The sequence below is a fragment of the Mobula birostris genome, chromosome 2 (assembly GCF_030028105.1).
Source record: "Mobula birostris isolate sMobBir1 chromosome 2, sMobBir1.hap1, whole genome shotgun sequence".
Taxonomy (NCBI): Eukaryota; Metazoa; Chordata; class Chondrichthyes; order Myliobatiformes; family Myliobatidae; genus Mobula; species Mobula birostris.
In genome coordinates this window covers 166,576,625-166,599,204 of record NC_092371.1, presented here as the reverse complement: position 1 = coordinate 166,599,204, position 22,580 = coordinate 166,576,625, and the positions used below count along the sequence as shown (strand labels likewise).

At 47.9% G+C, this 22,580-nt stretch overlaps 1 protein-coding gene across 2 annotated transcripts in view; it reads left to right on the top strand.

Annotated features, from left to right (window-relative positions):
* LOC140193884 (solute carrier family 35 member F3-like) overlaps nt 1-22,580 on the top strand; it is a 93,899-nt gene that overhangs the window by 49,377 nt on the left and 21,942 nt on the right. The window lies entirely within an intron of this gene.

Below are 22,580 nucleotides of genomic sequence, written 5' to 3'. Positions count from 1 at the left end.
TGCACAGTTACTCCCATGTGACAGATTAGCCCACTAATCCATACGTCTTCGGCGTGTGGGAGGAAACCGGAGTACCCGGAGGAAACCCATGCAAGTCACAAGGAGAACATATAAGCTTATTACTAACAGCGGCATGAATCGAACCCGGGGTCACTGGCTGTAATAGTGTTACTCTAACCACTACGCTACCATGTCACCCCAGACAAATAGCAGGGGATGACTATAAAGCTAGCACACATCATGGGTCGAAGGGCCTGTACTTTACTGCAGTGTTCTATGTTCTAAGTGACAGCAACATTGGCACGTGCAACACCTTCACCAGGATGTTATGAGAGGGCACCGTGATACTGGATTGTATGCCCCAGTGAGTGATGCTAAAACTGTTCTGTTTAGACAGCTGTCTGGAGAGGGAGGAACCAGCTGTTGCTCGTTCACGTTATCTTTATAAAATGCAGTTACGTAGCATTCTGAATGTAGTAAAAGCTCTCATAACTTTGATGGAGCACCATTGATTTTGGAGATACCCAAAAGCTGAGGCCAAGAGGCAGCTATTAATGAGTCTCCAGAGGAGGGTGGACTGTGTTGCTCTGAAGGAGAAGCAAGGGAAGTGTAGAGGTTTGCAAAGGGACTTCCAGAACTCGAGGACACAGTGCAGTGGTGGAGCCATGGAATCTGGGCTAGTGTCAGGAGCCAGGACAGGAGGAGGGCAGAGATCCTGGGGTGGGGGAGGAGATCAGGGAAAGGGGTGAGCCAAGTCCTGGAAGGATTTGAACAGAGTTTTAAAAGTAAGCTGTTGGGAGCCAGTGACTGAAACCTGTTGGAGCTTACAGGGGTGGTGGACACAGCCCAAGACAACATACACACAGTGGGCACTTTGTTAGACAGCAACTAAAAGCATGCAGACATAGTCAAGAGGTTCAGTTGTTGCTCAGATCAAACATCAGAATGGAAAAGAAATGTGATAAAGTGATTTTGACTGTGGGGTAGTTGTTGGTGCCAGATAGGGTGGCTTGAGTATTTCAGAAACTGCTATTCTCCTGGGATTTTCATGCACATCATTCTCTAGAGATTACAGAGAATGATGCAAAAAACTAAAAACATCCAGCGAGTGGCATTTCTGTGGGTGAAAATGTCTTGTTAATGAGAGAGGTCAGAGGAGAATGGCCAGACTGGTTCAAGCTGACAGGAAGGTGATGATAACTCAAATAACCATGTGTTACAACAGTGGTGTGCAGAGGAGCATCTCCGAATGCACAGTATGTTGAAACTTGAAGTAGATGGACGATGGCAGCAGAGGACCAGGAACACACAGTACATTTAGTGGGCACTTTTTTTAGATACAGGAGGTAACTAATCAAGTGGCCACCGAGTGTGTAAATATTTACAGGTTTAGATACTGACTTGACTTTTCAGGTGTCTGGGAGATAGAAGTGGCAGAGATTGTCTTCCACTGAAGTCTGTTCGGGTTATGAAATATAAACTTCCAGATGCTCACCAAGAGAGAGATAGTGTGTGTGGTGTGTGCGTGTGTGCATCCCCTCCAGCCTGATCACATCCCGAACCTGCAACCACTGAGAGCAACACTCACAAACTGCTGGAGGAACTTGTCGGGTCAGCCAGCATCTGTAGAAATGAATAAACAGTGGATGTTTCGGGCCGAGACCTTTCTTTGGGACTGGAAAAGAAGGGGGAGAAGAGAGAATATCAAGGTGATAAGAGGGGAAGGAGTACGAGCTGGCAGATGATAGGTGAGACCAGCTGAGGGGAAAGGTAGGTGGGTGGGGGGAGGGATGAAGTAAGAAGCTGGGAGGTGATAGGTGGAAGAGGTAAAGGGCTGAAGAAGAAGGGATCTGATAGGAGAGGACCTTGGGCTATGGGGGAAAGATTAGGAGGAGGAGAACAAGAGGGAGGTGATGGGCAGGTTAGGAGAAGAAAAGGTGTCAGAGCTCTGAGTACCAGAATGGCAATGGGAAAAAAGAGAAGGGAGAGGGGGGAAGATTACTGGAAGGTAGAGAAATCCATGCTCTTGCCATCAGGTTGGAGGGTATCCAGATGGAATAGGAGGTGTTACTCCAACAACCTGAGTGGCCTCATCGGGGCAGTCGAGGAGGACATGGACTAACATGTCAGAATAGGAATGGGAAGGTGAACTGAAATGGGAGGTCACCAGGAAATCCCGCCTTCTGTGGCAGATGGTCGCATGTAAAATGTTAGATATACTCAGCAAGTCATGCGGCATCTACAGAGAGAGAGAGATAAATGTCACCTGGCACAGGGTGGTGAGAGTAGAGGGCAGAGGTTAAAGGGGATAGGATAAATGTTTAAAGAGGACCTAAGTGACAACTTCTTCACCCAGGGGGTGGTCTGAATATGGGATGAGCAGCCCAAGGAAGTGGTTGAGGCAGCTCTGATAAAAACCTGTGAAAGACATTGGGACAGGTATGTGGTTAGGAAAGGTTTGGAGGGACACAGGCCAAATGCTGGCAAATGGTCAGCATGGTGTGCTTGGGCTGAAAGGCCTGTTTCTGGGCTCTGACTCAACGATGGGGCAGGGATGGAGTCAGACCCTGCTGAGATCAGGGATGGAGTCAGACCCTGCTGAGATCAGGGATGGAGTCAGACCCTGCTGGGATCAGGGATGGAGTCAGACCCTGCTGGGATCAGGGATGGATTCAGATCCTACGGAGATCAGGGATGGAGTCAGACCCTGCTGGGATCAGGGATGGAGTCAGAGCCTGCTGGGATCAGGGATGGAGTCAGATCCTACGGAGATCAGGGATGGAGTCAGACCCTGCTGGGATCAGGGATGGAGTCAGAGCCTGCTGGGATCAGGGATAGATCAGAGCCTGCTGAGATCAGGGATGGAGGCAGAGCCTGCTGGGATCAGGGATGGAGTCAGACCCTGCTGGGATCAGGGATGGAGTCAGACCCTGCTGAGATCAGAGATGGAGTCAGAGCCTGCGGAGATCAGGGATGGAGTCAGAGCCTGCTGGGATCAGGGATGGAGTCAGAGACTGCTGGGATCAGGGATGGAGTCAGAGCCTGCTGGGATCAGGGATGGAGTCAGACCCTGATGGGATCAGGGATGGAGTCAGACCCTGCTGAGATCAGGGATGGAGTCAGAGCCTGCGGAGATCAGGGATGGAGTCAGAGCCTGCTGGGATCAGGGATGGAGTCAGAGCCTGCTGAGATCAAGGATGAAGTCAGACCCTGCTGGGATCAGGGATGGAGTCAGACCCTGCGGAGATCAGGGATGGAGTCAGACCCTGCTGGGATCAGGGATGGAGTCAGACCCTGCCGGGATCAGGGATGAAGTCAGAGCCTGCCGGGATCAGGGATGGAGTCAGACCCTGCTGGGATCAGGGATGGAGTCAGAGCCTGTTGAGATCAGGGGTGGAGTCAGACTCTGCTGGGATCAGGGATGGAATCAGACCCTGCTGGGATCAGGGATGGAGTCAGACCCTGCTGAGATCAGGGATGGAGTCAGACCCTGCAGAGATCAGGGATGGAGTCAGACCCTACTGGGATCAGGGATGGAGTCAGACTCTGCTGGGATCAGGGATGGAGTCAGACCCTGCTGGGATCAGGGATGGAGTCAGACCCTGCGGAGATCAGGGAGGCCGAGGAGTGGCGATGCCCAGGAAACCTACAGCCCTGAGCGGACGGGCAGCACGGGGACTGGTGCTGAGACAGTGCGGGGGGGTGGGGGTGGGGAGAGGGGGTCATGGGGACTGGTGCTGAGACAGTGGGGGGGGGAGTCATGGAGACTGGTGCTGAGACAGTGGGGGTGTCATGGAGACTGGTGCTGAGACACTGGGGGGGGTCATGGAGACTGGTGTGGAGACAGTGGGGGGGGGGTCATGGAAACTGGTATGGAGACAGTGGGGGGGTCATGGGGACTGCTGTGGAGACAGTGGGGGGGTGTCAAGGGGACTGGTGTGGAGAGTGGTGGGGTCATGGGGACTGGTGCGGAGACAGTGGGGGGGATCATGGGGACTGGTGCAGAGACAGTGGGGGGTCATGGGGACTAGTGCTGAGACAGTGAGGGTTTCATGGGGACTGGTGCTGAGACAGTGGGGGGTGTCAAGGGGACGTGTGGAGACAGTGGGGGGGGGTCATGGGGACTGGTGTGGAGACAGTGGGGGGGTCATGGAAACTGGCGTGGAGACAGTGGGGGGTGTCAAGGGGACGTGTGGAGACAGTGGGGGGGTCATGGGGACGTGTGGAGACAGTGGGGGGGTCATGGGGACGTGTGGAGACAGTGGTGGGTTCATGGGGACTGGCGTGGAGACAGTGGGGGGTGTCAAGGGGACTGGTATGGAGACAATGGGGGGTCGGGGGCAAACATACCATAGGTTGGGTCTGCTCAGGTGGGAGCTGAAACCACCAACAGTCAGAAAACACGTTTCAAGTCTGCCTGGGTCTTGCAAATCTACGAATAGATAAAGATCACAGGTCGTTGAGTGGACATCCAAGAGTGTGAACAATATGATCACTCACCCCTCACGATGACGATGGGGGTCTCGGTTCATTCACTCCACACAACGACGCTGGGGGTCTCGGTTCATTCATCCCTCACGATGACGATGGGGGTCTCGGTTCATTCACCCCTCACGATGACGATGGGGGTCTCGGTTCATTCACCCCTCACGATGACGATGGGAGTCTCGGTTCATTCACTCCACACAACGACGCTGGGGGTCTCGGTTCATTCAATCCTCACGATGACGATGGGGGTCTCGGTTCATTCACCTCTCACGATGACGATGGGGGTCTCGGTTCATTCACCCGCCACGATGATGACGGGGGTCTCGGTTCATTCACCCCTCACGACGACGATGGGGGTCTCGGTTCATTCACCCCTCACAATGACGCTGGGGGTCTAGGTTCATTCACTCCTCACGATGACGACGGGGGTCTCAGTTCATTCACTCCTCACAATGACGATGGGGGTCTAGGTTCATTCACTCCTCACAATGACGATGGGGGTCTCGGTTCATTCACCCCTCACGATGACGACGGGGGTCTCAGTTCATTCGCCCCTCAGAACGACGATGGGGGTCTCGGTTCATTCACTCCTCACAATGACAATGGGGGTCTCAGTTCATTCACCCCTCATGACGACGACGGGGGTCTTGGTTCATTCGCCCCTCAGAACGACGATGGTGGTCATGGTTCATTCACTCCTCACAATGACGATGGGGGTCTCAGTTCATTCACTCCTCACAATGACAATGGGGGACTGGTTTTGTTCATTTTCTCACAATTTCGATGGGGGTCTCAATTTCAGGAGTGCACAACAGACACAGAAGCTCATCAACCCACCTACCTTTCCTGCTTTAGCCAGCCCCTCAAATAGCTCAAAAGAGCTGAACTGCCACCAATGCCAGTTCAACTCATCTGTGCCCTGTGTTGAAACTCCATACCGCCCCTGTGGTGTGAATCCACACTCCACTTGTTCCGTCTGGTTCAAATCTACATGTGTGAATCTACAATCCCACTATCCTGTGTTGTGTGAATCCACACTCCCTCTGTCCTGTGTTGTGTGAATCCACAATCTCACTGTCCTGTGTAGTGTGAATCCACAATCTCACTGTCCTGTGTTGTGTGAATCCACAATCCCTCTGTCCTGTGTTATCTGAATCCACAAATCTCCTGTCCTGTGTTGTGTGAATAATCAATCCCCCATCCTGTGCTGTGTGAATGTTCAACCTCTGTCTTGTGTTTTGCAAATACACAATCCCCTGTCCTGTATTCTGTGAACCTAATATATGCCTGTCCTGCATTCCATAAATCCACAATCTCACTCTCATGTTGTGTGGAATCCAAAATCCCTGCCCTGTGTTGTGTGAATCCATAATCCTCCTGTTCCGTATTGTAAATCCACATGGTCCCCCACACCTGTGTTGTGTTAATCCACAATCCCTCTGTCCTGTGTTATCTGAATCCACAATCCCCCTGTTTTGCATTGTGTCAATCCACAATCCCTCTGTCCTGTGTTGTGTGAATCCATAATCCCTCTGTCCTGTGTTGTCTGAATCCACAGCCCCCCTGTCCTGTGTTGTGTGAATCCACAATACCTCTATTCTGTGTTGTGTGAATCATCAGTCCCTCTGTCCTGTGTTGTGTGAATCCACAAATCTCGGTCCTGTATTGGGGAATCCACAATTCCCCTGCCCTGTGTTGTGTAAATCCACAATCCCTCTGTGCTGTGTTGTGTTAATCCACAATCCTCCTGTCCCGTACTGTAAATACACATGATGTCTCTGAGCTGTGTTGTGGCAATCCACAATCCGCCTGTCCTGTGTTGTGTGAATCCACAATTCCCCCTCTACTGTGTTGTCTGAATCTGCAATATTCCTGGCATGCGTTGTTGGAATGCACAATCCTCCTGTGTTGTGTGAATCCACAATTCCCCTGCCCTGTGTTGTGTTAATCCACAATCCCCCTGTCCTGTGTTGTGTGAAGCCACAGTGTTCCTGCCCTGTGTTGTGTTAATCCACAGTTCCCCTGCCCTGTGTTGTGTTAATCCACAATCCTCCTTTCCCGTATTGTAAATGCACATTTTGTCTCTGTCCTGTGTTGTCAGAAACAACAATTCCCCTGCTCTGTGTTTTCTGAATGAACAGTCCCGCAGTTCTGTGATGTGTTAATCCACAATCCTCCTGTCCTGTTTTGTAAGTCTACATGCACTCCTGTCTAGTATTGTGTGAATCCACAATCCTCCTGTGCTGTGTTGTGTCAATATGCTGTCAACCTGCCGAGAATTGTCAGATTGCAAAATCCCTTGCCCTGTGTTGTGTGAATCCACAATTCCACTGTCCTGTATTGTTTTCATCCATAATACCTCTGTCCTGCAATGTGTTAATCCACAATTTACCTGTCTTGTGTCCGCACATTCCCTCTCATGCTTGTGTGAATCCACAATCCCACTGTCCCGTGTTGTGTGAATCCGCAATCCCACTGTCCTGTGTTGTGTGAATCCACAATCCCATGTCCTGTGTTGTGTGAATCCACAATCCCACTGTCCCGTGTTGTGTGAATCCGCAATCCCACTATCCTGTGTTGTGTGAATCAACAATACCTCTATTCTGTGTTGTGTGAATCATTAGTCCCTCTGTCCTGTATTGTGTGAATCCACAAATCTCTGTCTTGTATTGTGGGAATCCACAATTCCCCTGCCCTGTGTTGTGTAAATCCACAATCCCTCTGCGCTGTGTTGTGTTAATCCACAATCCCTCTGTGCTGTGTTGTGTTAATCCACAATCCTCCTGTCCCATATTGTAAATACACATGATGTCTCTGAGCTGTGTTGTGTGACTCCACAATCCCCCAGTTCTGTGTTGTGTTAATCCACAATCCCTCTGTCATGTGTTGTGTTAATCCACAATACTCCTGTCCCATATTAAAAATACACATGATGTCTCTGACCTGCGTTGTGGCAATCCACAATTTCCCTGTCCTGTGTTGTGAGAATCCACAATCGCCCTGTCCTGTGTTGTCTAAATCCACAATCCCTCTTCCTGTGTCGTCTGAATCCACAATACCTCTGTCTGTGTTTTCTGAATACACAATTCCTCTGACCTGTGTTGTGTGAATCCACAACCCCACCCCCATCCCATGTTGTTGGAAACTATAATTCTCCTACTCTGTGTTGCCTGAATGCACAATCGCCCTGTCCTGTGATGTGTTAATCCACAATTCTCCTGTCCTGTATTGTAAATCTACACAGTCCCCTGCCTAGTGTTGTGTGATCCAATATCCCCCATCCTGTGTTGTCTGAATCCACAATCACCCTGTCCTGTGTTGTCTGAATCCACAATTCCCCGTCCTGTGCTGTGTGAATCCACAATCCTCCTGTCCCGTATTGTAAATCCACATGTTCCCCCTGACCTCTGTTATGGGAATCCACAATTCCTCTGTCTCGTGTTGTGTGACTCCACAATCCCCCAGTTCTGTGTTGTGTGAATCCACAATCTCCCTGTCCTGGGCTGTGTTAATCCACAATCAGTCTGTCTTGTGTTCTATGAATGTACGATCCATTTGTCTTGTGTTTTTGAATCCGCAATCCCCCAGTGTTGTATGTTCAGATTCCCTTAGACGCCTGTTCTGCATTCCATGAATTCACGCTTTCCCTCTCATGCATTGTGTGAATGCACACTCTCTCTGTCCTGCTTTGTGTGAATTCCCAATCTCCCTGCCCTGTGTTGTGTGAATCCACAATTACTGCTGTCCTGTGTTGTGTGAATCCACAATCCCACTGTCCTGTGTTGTGTGAATCCACAATCCCACTGTCCTGTGTTGTGTGAATCCACAATTCCCCAGTACTGTGTTGTCTGAATCCACAATCCCACTGTCCCATGTTGTGTGAATCCACAATCCCCCAGTACTGTGTTGTCTGAATCCACAATCCCACCGTCCTAAGTTGTGTGAATCCACAACCCCACCCCCCATCCTGTGTTGTTGGAAACAACAATTCCCCTGCCCTGTGTTGCCTGATGCACAATCCCCCTGTCCTGTGATCTGCTAATCTACAATTCTCCTGTCCCGTATTATAAATCTACACAGTCCCCTGCCTAGTGTTGCATGATCCAATATCCACTGTCCTATGTTGTCTGAATCCACAATCACTCTGTCCTGTGTTGTCTGAATGCACAATCCCCTGTCTTGTCTTGTGTTAATCCACAATTCCTCTGTCCTGTGCTGTGTGAATCCACAATCTCCCTGTTCTGTGTTGTGTTAATCTACAATCCCTCTGTCATGTGTTCTGTAAATCCACAATCCTCCTGTCCTTTGTTGTTTGAATCCACAATCTGTCTGTCTTGTGTTGTATGAATGTATGATCCATTTGTTTTGTGTTTTTGAATCCGCAATCCCCCAGTGTTGTATTCTCAGATTCCCTTTGACACCTGTTCTGCATTCCATGAATCCACACTTTCCCTCTCATGCATTGTGTGAATGCACACTCTCTCTGTCCTGCGTTGTGTGAATCCCCAATCCCCCTGTACTGTGTTTTGTGAATCTATAATTGCACTGTCCTGTGTTGTGTGAATCCACAGTCCATCTTGTATTGTATGAATGCACGATCTATTTGTTTTGCATTCTTTAATCTACAATCCCCTTTGTTGTATGCTCGAATTCCCTTAGATGCCTGTCCTGCATTCTCTGAATCCACACTTTCCCTCGCATGTATTGTATGAATGCACACTCTCTCTGTCCTGCGTTGTGTGAATCTATGATATCCCTGGCCTACGTTGTCGGAATGCACAATCCTCCTGTGTTGTGTGAATCCACAATCCCCTGCCCTTTATTGTCTCAATCCACAATCCCCCTGTCCTGTGTTGTCTGAATCCACCATCCCCCTGTCCTATGTTGTGTGAATCCACAATCTGTCTGTCTTGTGTTATATGAATGTACGATCCATTTGTCGTGTGTTTATTGATCCACAATCCCACTGTGTTGCATTCTCTGATTCCCTTAGACGGTCCTGCATTCCATGAATCCACACTTTCCCTCCCATGCATTGTGTGAATGCACACTCTCTCTGTCCTGTATTGTGTGAATCCCCAATCTCCCTGTCCTGTGTTGCGTGAATTCACGGTCCATCTTGTGTTGTATGAATGCACAATCTATTTGTCTTGCGTTTTTTAATCTACAATCCCCGCCCCCAGCCGTGATGTATTCTCGGAATCCCTTAGCTGCCTGTCCTGCATTCCATGAATCCACACATTCCCTCTCATGCATTGTGTGAATGCACACTTTCTCTGTCCTGTATTGTGTGAATCCCCAATCCCCCTGTCTTGTGTTGTGTGAATCCCCAATCCCCCTGTCCTGTGTTGTGTGAATCCTCAATCCCACTGTTGCGTGAATTCACAATCCCCCTGTCCTGTGTTGCGTGAATTCACAGTCCATCTTGTGTTGTATGAATGCACGATCTATTTGTCTTGTCTTTTTTAATCCACAATCGCCCCCGTGTTGTATTCTCAGAATCCCTTAGATGCCTGTCCTGCATTCCATGAATCCACACTTTCCCTCTCATGCATTGTGTGAATGCACACTCTCTCTGTCCTGCGTTGTGTGAATCCCAATCCCCCTGTCCTGTGTTATGTGAATCTATGATATCCCTGGCCTACGTTGTTGGAATGCACAATCCTCCTGTGTTGTCTGAATCCACAATCCCTCTGTCCTGTGTTATCTGAATCCACAAATCTCCTGTCCTGTGTTGTGTGAATAATCAATCCCCCATCCTGTGCTGTGTGAATGTTCAACCTCTGTCTTGTGTTTTGCGAATACACAATTCCCCGTCCTGTATTCTGTGACTCTAATATATGCCTGTCCTGTGTTCCATAAATCCACAATCTCACTCTCATGTTGTGTGGAATCCAAAATCCCTGCCCTGTGTTGTGTGAATCCATAATCCTCCTGTTCCGTATTGTAAATCCACATGGTCCCCACACCTGTGTTGTGTTAATCCACAATCCTTCTGTCTTGTGTTGTCTGAATCCACAATCCCCCTGTCTTGCATTGTGTCAATCCACAATCCCTCTGTCCTGTGTTGTGTGAATCCATAATCCCTCTGTCCTGTGTTGTGTGAATCCACAATCCCTCTGTCCTGTGTCATGTGAATCCACAATCCCTCTGTCCTCTGTAGTGTGAATCCACAATCCCACTGTCCTGTGTAGTGTGAATCCACAATCCCACTGTCCTGTGTTGTGTGAATCCACAATCCCACTGTCCTGTGTTGTGTGAATCCACAATCTCACTGTCCTGTGTAGTGTGAATCCACAATCCCACTGTCCTGTGTTGTGTGAATCCACAATCCCACTGTCCTTTGTTGTGTGAATCCACAATCCCTCTGTCATGTGTTCTGTTAATCTACAATCCCTCTGTCATGTGACCTGTTAATCCACAATCCTCCTGTCCTTTGTTGTGTGAATCCACAATCTGTCTGTCTTGTGTTATATGAATGTACGATCCATTTGTCGTGTGTTTATTAATCCACAATCCCACTGTGTCGCATTCTCTGATTCCCTTAGACGGTCCTGCATGCCATGAATCCACACTTTCCCTCCCATGCATTGTGTGAATTCACACACTCTCTCTCCTGCGTTGTGTGAATCCCAATCCCCCGTCCTGTGTTGTGTGAATCTACAATCCCCCTGTATTGTGTTGCGTGAATCCCCAATCCCCCTGTCCTGTGTTCTGTGAATCCTCAATCCCACTGTCCTTTGTTGCGTGAATTCACAATTCCCCTGTCCTGTGTTGCGTGAATTCACAGTCCATCTTGTGTTGTATGAATGCACGATCTATTTGTCTTGCCTTTTTAATCCACAATCCCCCGTGTTGTATTCTCAGAATCCCTTAGATGCCTGTCCTGCATTCCATGAATCCACACTTTCCCTCTCATGCATTGTGTGAATGCACACTCTCTCTGTCCTGCGTTGTGAGAATCCCAATCCCCCTGTCCTGTGTTGTGTGAATCTATGATATCCCTGGCCTACGTTGTTGGAATGCACAATCCTCCTGTGTTGTGTGAATCCACAATTCCCCTGTCCTGTGTTGTGTGAATGCACAATACCTCTATTCTGTATTGTGTGAATCATTAGTCCCTCTGTCCTGTGTTGTGTGAATCCACAAATCTCTATCCTGTGTTGTGGGAATCCACAATTCCCCTGCCCTGTGTTGTGTAAATCCACAATCCCTCTGTGTTGTGTTGTGTTGTGTTAATCCACAATTCTCCTGTCCTGTGTTGTGTGAATCATCAGTCCCTCTGTCCTGTGTTGCGTGAATCCACAAATCTCTGTCCTGTGTTGTGGGAATAATCAATCCCCTGTCCTGTGCTGTGTGAATGTTCAACCTCTGTCTTGTGTTTTGCGAATACACAATTCCCCGTCCTGTATTCTGTGACTTTAATATATGCCTGTCCTGCGTTCCATAAATCTACAATCTCACTCTCATGTTGTGTGGAATCCAAAAGCCCTGTCTTGTGTTGTGTGAATCCACAATCCCTCTGTCCTGTGTCGTGTGAATCCACAATCCCTCTGTCCTCTGTAGTGTGAATCCACAATCCCACTGTCCTGTGTAGTGTGAATCCACAATCCCACTGTCCTGTGTTGTGTGAATCCACAATCCCCCTGTCTTGTGTTGTGTCAATCCACAATCCCTCTGTACTGTGTTGTGTGAATCCACAATCCCTCTGTCTTGTGTTGTCTGAATCCACAATCCCCCTGTCTTGTGTTGTGTCAATCCACAATCCCTCTGTCCTGTGTTGTGTGAATCCACAATCCTCCTGTCCTTTGTTGTGTGAATCCACAATCCCTCTGTCATGTGTTCTGTTAATCTACAATCCCTCTGTCATGTGTTCTGTTAATCCACAATGCTCCTGTCCTTTGTTGTGTGAATCCACAATCTGTCTGTCTTGTGTTATATGAATGTACGATCCATTTGTCGTGTGTTTATTGATCCACAATCCCACTGTGTTGCATTCTCTGATTCCCTTAGTCCTGCATGCCATGAATCCACACTTTCCCTCCCATGCATTGTGTGAATGCACACTCTCTCTGTCCTGTATTGTGTGAATCCCCAATCCCCCTGTCCTATGTTGGGTGAATTCACGGTCCATCTTGTGTTGTATGAATGCACGATCTATTTGTCTTGCGTTTTTTAATCTACAATCCCCGCCCCCCGCCGTGATGTATTCTCGGAATCCCTTAGTTGCCTGTCCTGCATTCCATGAATCCACACATTCCCTCTCATGCATTGTGTGAATGCACACTTTCTCTGTCCTGTGTTGTGTGAATGCCCAATCCCCCTGTCCTGTGTTGTGTGAATCCCCAATCCCCCTGTCCTGTGTTGTGTGAATCCTCAATCCCACTGTCCTTTGTTGCGTGAATTCACAATCCCCCGTCCTGTGTTGCGTGAATTCACAATCCCCCTGTCCTGTGTTGCATGAATTCACAGTCCATCTTGTGTTGTATGAATGCACGATCTATTTGTCTTGCCTTTTTTAATCCACAATTGCCCGTGTTGTATTCTCAGAATCCTTTAGATGCCTGTCCTGCATTCCATGAATCCACACTTTCCCTCTCATACGTTGTGTGAATGCACACTCTCTCTGTCCTGCGTTGTGTGAATCCCAATCCCCCTGTCCTGTGTTGTGTGAATCTATGATATCCCTGGCCTACGTTGTTGGAATGCACAATCCTCCTGTGTTGTGTGAATCCACAATTCCCCTGTCCTGTGTTGTGTGAATCCACAATACCTCTATTCTGTGTTGTGTGAATCATCAGTCCCTCTGTCCTGTGTTGCGTGAATCCACAAATCTCTGTCCTGTGTTGTGGGAATTCACAATTCCCCTGCCCTGTGTTGTGTGAATCCACAATCCCTCTGTCCTGTGTTATCGGAATCCACAAATCTCCTGTCCTGTGTTGTGTGAATAATCAATCTCCTGTCCTGTGCTGTGTGAATGTTCAACCTTTGTCTTGTGTTTTGCGAATACACAATTCCCCGTCCTGTATTCTGTGACTCTAATATATGCCTGTCCTGCGTTCCATAAATCCACAATCTCACTCTCATGTTGTGTGGAATCCAAAATCCCTGCCGTGTGTTGTGTGAATCCATAATCCTCCTGTTCCGTATTGTAAATCCACATGGTCCCCCACACCTGTGTTGTGTGAATCCACAATCCCTCTGTCTTGTGTTGTCTGAATCCACAATCCCCCTGTCTTGTGTTGTGTCAATCCACAATCCTCCTGTCCTTTGTTGTGTGAATCCACAATCCCTCTGTCATGTGTTTTGTTAATCTACAATCCCTCTGTCATGTGTTCTGTTAATCCACAATGCTCCTGTCCTTTGTTGTGTGAATCCACAATCTGTCTGTCTTGTGTTATATGAATGTACGATCCATTTGTCGTGTGTTTATTGATCCACAATCCCACTGTGTCGCATTCTCTGATTCCCTTAGATGGTCCTGCATTCCATGAATCCATACATTCCCTCTCATGCATTGTGTGAATGCACAATACCTCTATTCTGTGTTGTGTGAATCATCAGTCCCTCTGTCCTGTGTTGTGTGAATCCACAATCCCTCTGTCCTGAGTTGTCTGAATCCACAGTCCCCCTGTCCTGTGTTGTGTGAATCAACAATACCTCTATTCTGTGTTGTGTGAATCATCAGTCCTTCTGTCCTGTGTTGTGTGAATCCACAAATCTCTGTCCTGTATTGTGGGAATCCACAATTCCCCTACCCTGTGTTGTGTAAATCCACAATCCCTCTGTGCTGTGTTGTGTTAATCCACAATCCTCCTGTCCCGTACTGTAAATACACATGATGTCTCTGAGCTGTGTTGTGGCAATCCACAATCTCCCTGTCCTGTGTTGTGAGAATCCACAATCGCCCTGTCCTGTGTTGTCTGAATCCACAATCCCTCTGTCCTGTGTTTTCTGAATACACAATCCCTCTGACCTGTGTTGTGTGAATCCACAACCCCACCCCCATCCCGTGTTGTTGGAAACAATAATTCCTCTACTCTGTGTTGCCTGAATGCACAATCCCCCTGTCCTGTGATGTGTTAATCCATAATTCTCCTGTCTCGTATTATAAATCTACACGGTCCCCTGCCTAGTGTTGTGTGATCCAATATATCCCGTCCTGTGTTGTCTGAATCCACAATTACCCTTTCCTGTGCTGTGTGAATCCACAATCCTCCTGTCCCGTATTGTAAATCCACATGTTCCCCCTGACCTCTGTTATGGGAATCCACAATTCCTCTGTCTCGTGTTGTGTGACTCCACAATCCCCCAGTTCTGTGTTGTGTGAATCCACAATCCCCCTGTCCTGGGCTGTGTTAATCCACAATCAGTCTGTCTTGTGTTCTATGAATGTACGATCCATTTCTCTTGTGTTTTTGAATCCGCAATCCCCCAGTGTTGTATGCTCAGATTCCATTAGACGCCTGTTCTGCATTCCATGAGTCCACACTTTCCCTCTCATGCATTGTGTGAATGCACACTCTCTCTGTCCTGCGTTGTGTGAATCCCCAATCCCCCTGCCCTGTGTTGTGTGAATCTACAATATTCCTGGCCTACGTTGTTGGAATGCACAATCCTCCTGTGTTGTGTGAATCCACAATTCCCCTGTCCTGTGTTGTCTGAATCCACAATCCGCCTGTCCTGTGTTGTGTGAATCCACAATTCCCCTTCTACTGTGTTGTCTGAATCTGCAATATTCCTGGCATGCGTTGTTGGAATGCACAATCCTCCTGTGTTGTGTGAATCCACAATTCCCCTGCCCTGTGTTGTGTTAATCCACAACCTCCCTGTCCTGTGTTGTGTGAAGCCACAGTGTTCCTGCCCTGTGTTGTGTTAATCCACAGTTCCCCTGCCCTGTGTTGTGTTAATCCACAATCCTCCTGTCCCGTATTGTAAATGCACATTTTGTCTCTGTCCTGTGTTGTCGGAAACAACAATTCCCCTGCTCTGTGTTTTCTGAATGAACAGTCCCGCAGTTCTGTGATGTGTTAATCCACTATCCTCCTGTCCTGTTTTGTAAGTCTACATGCACGCCTGTCTAGTATTGTGTGAATCCACAATCCTCCTGTGCTGTGTTGTGTCAATATGCTGTCAACCTGCCGAGAATTGTCAGATTGCAAAATCCCTTGCCCTGTGTTGTGTGAATCCACAATTCCACTGTCCTGTATTGTTTTCATCCACAATACCTCTGTCCTGCAATGTGTTAATCCACAATTTACCTGTCTTGTGTCCGCACATTCCCTCTCATGCTTGTGTGAATCCACAATCCTCCCTGTATTTTGTTGTGTGAATTCACAATCCCACTGTCCCGTGTTGTGTGAATCCACAATCCCACTGTCCCGTGTTGTGTGAATCCGCAATCCCACTGTCCCGTGTTGTGTGAATCCGCAATCCCACTGTCCCGTGTTGTGTGAATCCGCAATCTTACTGTCCCGTGTTGTGTGAATCCGCAATCTTACTGTCCCGTGTTGTGTGAATCCGCAATCCCACTGTCCCGTGTTGTGTGAATCCGCAATCCCACTGTCCCGTGTTGTGTGAATCCGCAATCCAACTGTCCCGTGTTGTGTGAATCCGCAATCCCACTGTCCCGTGTTGTGTGAATCCGCAATCCCACTGTCCCGTGTTGTGTGAATCCGCAATCCCACTGTCCCGTGTTGTGTGAATCCGCAATCCCACTGTCCCGTGGTGTATGAATCCGCAATCCCACTGTCCCGTGTTGTCTGAATCCGCAATCCCGCTGTCCTGTGTTGTGTGAATCTGCAATCCCACTGTCCCGTGTTGTCTGAATCCACAATCCCTCTGTCCTGTGTTGTCTGAATGCACAATCCCTCTGTCCTAAGTTGTGTGAATCTACAACCCCACCCCCCATCCTGTGTTGTTGGAAACAACAATTGCCCTGCCCTGTGTTGCCTGAATGCACAATCCCCCTGTCCTGTGATCTGTTAACCTACAATTCTCTGTATTGTAAATCCACACGGTCCCCTGCCTAGTGTTGCATGATCCAATATCCACCATTCTACGGTGTTTGAATCCACAATCACTCTGTCCTGTGTTGTCTGAATGCACAATCCCCTGTCTTGTCTTGTGTTAATCCACAATCCCTCTGTCCTGTGCTGTGTGAATCCACAATCCTCCTGTCCTGCATTGTAAATCCACATGTTCCCCCCGACCTCTGTTATGGGAATCCACAATTCCTCTGTCTCGTGTTGTGTGAATCTACAATCCCTCTGTCATGTGATCTGTTAATCCACAATCCTCCTGTCCTTTGTTGTGTGAATCCACAATCTGTCTGTCTTGTGTTATATGAATGTACGATCCATTTGTCGTGTGTTTATTGATCCACAATCCCACTGTGTTGCATTCTCTGATTCCCTTAGACGGTCCTGCATGCCATGAATCCACACTTTCCCTCCCATGCATTTTGTGAATGCACACTCTCTCTGTCCTGTATTGTGTGAATCCCCAATCCCCCTGTCCTGTGTTGGGTGAATTCACGGTCCATCTTGTGTTGTATGAATGCACGATCTATTTGTCTTGCATTTTTTAATCTACAGTCCCCGCCCCCCACCGTGATGTATTCTCGGAATCCCTTAGTTGCCTGTCCTGCATTCCATGAATCCACACATTCCCTCTCATGCATTGTGTGAATGCACACTTTCTCTGTCCTGTATTGTGTGAATCCCCAATGCCCCTGTCCTGTGTTGTGTGAATCTACAATCCCCCTGTCCTGTGTTGTGTGAATCCCCAATCCCCCTGTCCTGTGTTGTGTGAATCCTCAATCCCACTGTCCTTTGTTGCGTGAATTCACAATCCCCCTGTCCTGTATTGTGTGAATCCCCAATCCCCCTGTCTTGTGTTGTGTGAATCCCCAATCCCCCTTTCCTGTGTTGTGTGAATCTTCAATCCCACTGTCCTTTGTTGTGTGAATTCACAATCCCCCGTCCTGTGTTGCGTGAATTCACAGTCCATCTTGTGTTGTATGAATGCACGATCTATTTGTCTTGCATTTTTTAATCCACAATCCCCCCTGTGTTGTATTCTCAGAATCCCTTAGATGCCTGTCCTGCATTCCATGAATCCACACTTTCCCTCTCATACATTGTGTGAATGCACACTCTCTCTGTCCTGCGTTGTGTGAATCTATGATATCCCTGGCCTACGTTGTTGGAATGCACAATCCTCCTGTGTTGTGTGAATCCACGATTCCCCTGTCCTGTGTTGTGTGAATCCACAATACCTCTATTCTGTATTGTGTGAATCATTAGTCCCTCTGTCCTGTGTTGTGTGAATCCACAAATCTCTATCCTGTGTTGTGGGAATCCACAATTCCCCTGCCCTGTGTTGTGTAAATCCACAATCCCTCTGTGTTGTGTTGTGTTAATCCACAATTCTCCTGTCCCGTACTGTAAATACACATGATGTCTCTGAGCTGTGTTGTGGGAATCTACAATCTCCCTGTCCTGTGTTGTGTGAATCCACAGTCTGTCTTGTGTTGTATGCAGGCACGATCTGTTTGTCTTGTGTTTTTTAATCCACAATCCCGCCCCCCCCCCTGTTGTATTCTTGGAATGCCTGTCCTGCATTCCATGAATCTACACTTTCCCTCTCATGTGTTGCGTGAATGCACACTCTCTCTGTCCTGCGTTGTGCGAATCCCAATCCCCCTGTCCTATGTTGTGTGAATCTATAATATCCTTGGACTACGTTGCTGTATTAATCCTCCTGTGTTGTCTGAATCCACCATTCCCCGTCTTGTGTTGTGTGAATCCACAATCCTCCTGTCCCGTATTGTAAATCCACATGTTTCCACTGACCTCTGTTATGGGAATCCACAATTCCTCTGTCTCGTGTTGTGTGACTCCACAATCCCCCTGTTCTGTGTTGTGTTAATCCACAATCCTCTGTTCTGTGTTGTGTTAATTCACAATCCTCTGTCATGTGTTGTGTTAATCCACAATCCCTCTGTCCTGTGTTGTGTGAATCTACAATATCCCTGGCCTACGTTGTTGGAATTCACAATCCTCCTGTGTTGTGTGAATCCACAATTCCCCTGACCTGTGTCGTGGGAATCCACAATTCCCCTGCGCTGTGTTGTGTTAATCCACAATCCTCCTGTCCCGTATTGTAAATACACATGATGTCTCTCTCCTGTGTTGTGGGAATCCACAATCCCCCTGTCCTGTGTTGTGTGAATCCACAATCAGTCTGTCTTGTGTTGTATTCAGTCATGATCTATTTGTCTTGTGTTTTTGCATCCGCAATCCCCCAGTGTTATATGCTCGGATTCCTGTAGACACCTTTCTTGCATTCCATGAATCCACACTTTCCCTCTCATGCATTGTGTGAATGCACACTCTCTCTGTCCTGTGTTGTGTGAATCTACAATCCCCCCTGTCCTGTGTTGTCTGAATCCACAACCCCCCTTTTCTGTGTTGTGTGAATCCAGTCTGTCTTGTGTTGTATGAATGCACGATCCATTTGTGTTGCGTTTTTTAATCTACAATCCCCCCGTGTTGCATTCTCTGAATCCCTTAGATGCCTGTCCTGCATTCTATGAATTCACACTTTCCCTCTCATGTGTTGTGTGAATGCACACTCTCTCTGTCATGCGTTGTGTGAATCCATAATCCCCCTGTCCTGTGTTGTCTGAATACACAAACCCCCTGTCCCATGTTATAAATCCACACGGTCTCTCTGTCCTGTGTTGTGTGAATCCATAATCCCACTGTCCTGTGTTTTTGTAAACCACACCCTCATGTCCTGTGTTGTCGGAACCACAATCCCTCTGCCCTGTGTTGTCTGAATGCACAATCCCCCTGTCCTATGATGTGTTAATCCACAATCCTCCTGTCCTGTATTGTAAATCCATATACTCCCCTGTCCTGTGTTGTGTGAATCCCCAAACCCCCTCTCCTGTGTTGTATTAATCCACAATCCCCCTGTCCCATGTTGTTTGAATGCACAATCCCTCTGTCCTGTGTTGTGTTAATCCACAATCAACCCTGTCCTATGTTGTGTGATTCCACAAGCCCCCTGTCCTGTGTTGTGTGTATTCACAATCCACCCTGTGCTGTGATCTCTGAATCTACTATACATGTATTCCATGTATCCACAATCTCCCGTACTGTGTTGTGGGAATCCACATCCCTTTGTCCCGTGTTATGGGAATCCACTGTCTCTGTCCCACTTCATGCAATTCCGCACACCCCTGTCCTGCATTGTGCAAATCCGCTCTCCCCATCCTGCACTGTGTGTACCCGCACTTCTCGTCCTGAGTTGTGCAAATCCACATTCCCCCTGTCCCGTGTTGTGTGAATCCACACTCCCCCATCCTGTGTTGTGCAAATCCACACTGCTCCATCCTGTGTTGTACAAATCCACACTCCCTCTGTCCTGTGTTGTGCAAATTCACACTCCCCCTGTCCTGTGTTGTGCAAATCCACACTCCCCGTCCTGTGTTGTGCAAATCTGCTCTCCCCCTGTCCTGTGTTGTGCAAATCCACACTCCCCCTGTCCTGTGTTGTGCAAATCCACACTCCCCCATCCTGTGTTGTGCAAATCCACACTCCCCCGTCCTGTGTTGTGCAAATCCACACTCCCCCGTCCTGTGTTGTGCAAATCCACACTCTCCTCTCTTGTGTTGTGTGGATCCATACTGTCCCTCTCCTGTGTTTTGTGAATCCGCTCTCCCCATCCCACATTGTACAAATCTGCACTCCCCGTCCTGTGTTGTATTAATTCACACTTAGTGCTTAGCCCACTGTTCTACTCTCTCTATACCCATGACTGTGGCTAGGCATAGCTCAAATACCATCTACAAATTTGCTGACGATACAACCATTGTGGGTAGAATCTCAGGTGGTGACGAGAGGGTGTACAGGAGTGAGAGATGCCAACTAGTGGAGTGGTGCCACAGCAACAACCTGGCACTCAACATCGGTGAGATGAAAGAGCTGATTGTGGACTTCAGGAAGGGTAAGACGAAGGAACACATACAAATCCTCATAGAGGGATCAGAAGTGGAGAGAGTAAGCAGCTTCAAGTTCCTGGGTATCAAGATCTCTGAGGATCTAACCTGGTCCCAACATACTGATGTAGTTATAAAGAAGGCAAGACAGCAGCTATACTTTATTAGGAGTTTGAAGAGATTTGGCATGTCGACAAATACACTCAAAAACTTCTATAGTTGTACTGTGGAGGGCATTCTGACAGGCTGCATCACTGTCTGGTATGGAGGGGCTACTGCACAGGACCAGAAAGTTGTAAATCTAGTCAGCTCCATCTTGGACACTAGTCTACAAAGTACCCAGGACATCTTCAGGGAGCGGTGTCTCAGAAAGGCAGGGTCCATTATTAAGGACCTCCAGCACCCAGGGCATGCCCTTTTCTCACTGTTACCATCAGGTAGGGGATACAGAAGCCTGAAGACACACACTCAGCGATTCAGGAACAGCTTCTTCCCCTCTGCATTCCGATTCCTAAATGGACATTGAAGCTTTGGACACCACCTCACTTTTTTTAAATATACAGTTTTTCTGTTTTTGCACATTTTAAATAATCTATTCAATATATGTGATTGATTTACTTGTAAATTTATTATTATGATTTATTTTATTATTATTATTATTTTCTCTCTCTGCTAGATTATGTATTGCATTGAACTGCTGCTGCTGAGTTAACAAATTTCACCTCACACGCTGGTGATAATAAACCTGATTCTGATTCTAATTCCCCTGTCCCACATTGTACGAATCCACACTTCCCCATCTTGTGTTGTGTGAACCCGCACACCCCATGACCTGTGTTGTGACCCCACTGCCCTCGGTAGTCTTCATATTCCGTCTGGGTGGCCTTCAACCTGACAGTGCGGACATCAATTTCTCTAACAGTCAGTTATTACTCGCCCCTCTCTTTTCCATTCACCATTCTGACTCCCCTCTCACCCCTTATTTTCTCCTCAGCTGCCCATTGCATCCCTCTGGTGCACCTCCTCTTTTCCTGCCTCCCAAAGTCAGCTGACCTCTCCTCTCAGATTCCTTTTTCAGCCCTTTACTTCTTCTACCTGTCACCTCCCAGCCTCTTATTTCATCGCCTCCCTCCCACTCCCACTTGCCCCTCACCTATCCCCTTCCAGCTTGCACTCCTTCCCCTCTCCTCACCTTCTTCCCCCTTCCTTTCCAGTAATGATGAAGGGTATCATCCCAAAACCTCAACTCTTTATTCCCCTGCATAGGTGTTGCCTGACCTGCTGAGTTCCTCCAGCATTTTATGTGTGTTACTCAAGATTTCCAGCATCTGCAGTATCTGTTGTGTACTAAACCTTACCTTTTGCTTCTTGACTAGATTCCCATAATCCAAAGTTTCATACTGGAACCTACCTGTCCTTTACCCTGTGCAGTTGGTCTCTAAACACTCTAAAGATGGCAGAAATGGACTTACCCGAAACAGCGTTTTCTAGTTAGCCCTCCCTAGTTCCTGCTTAATACTCTCACAATTTGCCCTGCTTCAATTTAGCACTCTCCCATAAGGTCCATACTTATCCGTATATGCAGCTGTCTTAAGTTATCTCAGTCACAGATGTTCCCATCGAAAGGTCAGGCTCATTACTCAGCACCAGGTACAGTATAGCCCACACTCTAGATGGAGTCCTTACATATTGTTTTCAGAAACTCACTCCGATACCCCGAACAAATTCTACCCTGTCTAAACTTCTTTGACGAAAGAAGTCCCAGTCTGTATTAAGAAAGTTGAAATCCTGGTGTATCCTTGGCGAATTTGGGAATATGTGGTTGTTGGTTATTAATGGTGAAACGTTTTGGCTCAGGATCATACAGGTGTTGGCTTTCATCAGTGGTGACCTGCTTGAATACCCAGAGAGGGATTCAAAACCACAGTTCACTCTGCTCATTAACATACCAGGAACATCTGGGCCTGTACGTGATGGAGGATCTCTCTGAAACCTACCCAATATGAAAGGCCTAGTAGAATGGACATGGAGAGGATGTTTCCTAGATGGGAGAGTCTAGGATCCAAGGGCACAGCCTCAGAAT